Source organism: Etheostoma spectabile, chromosome 9 (assembly GCF_008692095.1).
Source record: "Etheostoma spectabile isolate EspeVRDwgs_2016 chromosome 9, UIUC_Espe_1.0, whole genome shotgun sequence".
Classification (NCBI taxonomy): domain Eukaryota; kingdom Metazoa; phylum Chordata; class Actinopteri; order Perciformes; family Percidae; genus Etheostoma; species Etheostoma spectabile.
This window is the reverse complement of record NC_045741.1, coordinates 25937770-25940530: the sequence shown is the minus strand read 5'-3', so window position 1 is coordinate 25940530 and position 2761 is coordinate 25937770.

Here is a 2761-nt window from a genome sequence, read left to right as displayed (position 1 = left end):
CCTTTATTTAACCAGGTAATACCCATTGAGATTAAAAATCTCTTTTGCAAGGGAGTTGTTTTTTTTTAAGCTCAAGTGTCGCCAGGTGTCAGCCTATTATCTTAATATGCATGCCGCAACGACAAAGCTTGTTATGCTTTCAGTAGTAGAAAACAAATTTAATCTATTTTAATAAATTGCCAGAGTAATTACTTGTGAGGGAGAGTTGTTGTATGCTTCCTCAATTAAATTAGTCAACTTTCGCAAGCACAGCCACAGAAAATAATGAATACATATCAGCATATTAAAATCATTTATTGTGCTCCAGAAGAGTAATTACTATTTAACCAGAAAGAAAGACAAGTGACAAATAATCTACATTACAAATGCCAGACCAGCTCACATAGTGCCCCCTGTTTCACATGTCATTCAAATAACAAATCCAACTTCAGTTTTTAGACTGCTAGCAAAAACCTCTCAGGATGAATCTGAGGTTTAGTTGTTGTCGCTTCTGCTGTGATTTGAGGTTAGAAAATGGCACGTTGCGTTACATTCATTCGCAGTGATTGTTCCTCCCATCCATGTCTGTCCTGTAAAATACAGAACAGGCTGACTGTCGATCACAGACAGGGCAGATTCACACTGGAATTAAAGTAAAGCATCCCCCTAGAACAGGGTTTCTTAAGTGTCTTCAGTCCCAAACGGTGTGGATTTATACTCAGCCTGGTAGAATGTCTCATTAAAACATACTGGTGTTGGGACTCAACAGAAATGAAGATATGCTACCTGGATTGGTTTTGGCATTCCTCTTTTTGAATGAACTCTGGGGCATTCCAACATACATTTGCCATTTGGATGTGGACACTGTTGTTGTTCAAAAAGAGTGCTCTTGCAAGCACACTACCAATAAATCCAAATTAAAGAATCAGGGCAAGCCAGATGTCATACCACACATAGAATCTTAACACAAACAGCAGTTCGGCACATTGCAGAAATAAACACCGATGGATAAGATGTTTACAAGCCTCTGTTATTGACACTGAAGTATAGTTTAACTGAAAAATGAACAATATCAGTTTAGGAACTTCAATGTAAATGCACTCATAAGGGCTGACACATTGAAACACATGAAAAAAACACACTCCTACTACATGCTGCACCTGTTCAGTGTCCTGACCACAAAGCATTAAGCAAATATATCCATGGTCTAACAAACATGAATCTAGTCACGAATCAGGGACTAAATTTGAAAAAGGTGTAAAAAACAAAATAAATCAATGTATGTTCATGATTTTATGGTCTAGTCAATTTAAATAAAAGGTGTACCCTTCTGCTCAGAAAAGCCATAATGTACCTTGTTAAAATTGCCTCCGCATATACAAAAGTTGCAGTTAAATTTTAGCTTCTTTTCACATTTTATTTGCTCGTCATGTTTTACTGTTATTAGTTCTGAGTTTAAATGCCTAATGTTTCCCCTACCATAGGGTAGGTGGGTGTGTGGCCCTGCCTTTAAATAAATAGTTTACAAAAGAACGTTTTAGTTTCCCAAAATGATGTAAATGCTAATCCAAGTGTTTCATTTTGACAAGAATAAAATCCTGGGGAAACACTGAAGACTTTGTAAACACTTGCATATGGCAAATCACCATACGCAACCTTTCCCCGTTCATGATGTAATGTTTATTTCCAGTATTTTCCATTTGCATTTTTTTATTTTTTTATTTATTTAGTCCTTTTCGAACAGCATTACCCCGCAAAAACATCCGTTTGACAGGCTCGGATAATGAAAATGTAGCTCCAGATGACATCTATGTCACATATTTAAGACTCAGTTTATGGCGGACAGCAAATCAGATGCATATTTCTGTCAGAATTTAATACAATCTAGGATTACACATGTAGAGTGGGAAAATTAGTGTCAATTGCAACTTCCTTGAATAAGAATAATACAATCTGTTGAAATTAAAGAATAAAAATATTGGTTGCCTGCTCTTACTATTCAAACTGGGTTGAAATGAATTATCTGATAAGGAAGATTTCTTTCATTTTTAATTTATTTACTACCCAATTTTGTCCTAACCCTTACTCGACATTAAAGGTACCCTGTGGAGGTTTTGACCACCAGCGGTGCTGTTGAGCAATGTTTTAATGAGAGCGTCTCAGTATTGTTGGTAAATTGTGCTCCACCAGAACGTGCATGTCAAGAGCATGGGAGTGACAATTGCAGGGGCCAGCAAGTAACAGTTTGGGAAGGTAATGCGCATTAAGAACAAGCAATGTAAATATAACAATTACTGGAGAGTGGAAAAGAAAAATGATGGAAAGACGAAGTTCCCAAACATTGACAAAGAAAGCTTAGCAAAGCTTTTATCATGTTTGTTAAGCCGTTGCAAAGTAACTAGGTATTGTGTATTGAACAAAACAAATTTGGAATCTTCATAGGGCACCTTTAATATCCATCTGATAACCACATGTTAGTATGTGTCAACAACAGGAGACAGTTACAGCTGACCTAGTTAATATCCTTGACGTTCCACTCTTGCTATTGCTCCGGTGCCGCAGGATATTATGCTAGATACATGTATTTCCGCTGATTTCTGTTTCCTTCAGCTTTCTTTTGGTGTTTTTTGTTGGAAATTTAAAATCCGGTGGATTTCTGAGGACTATGGTTAACTTCTCCTCAGATCTCTGCATAATAAATTGAGACAGCTAGCTAAACTATCAGTTCAATCTGAGTTTTCTCTCGCACAACCATTTTGGCACTTAGCACCACCCAAGATGA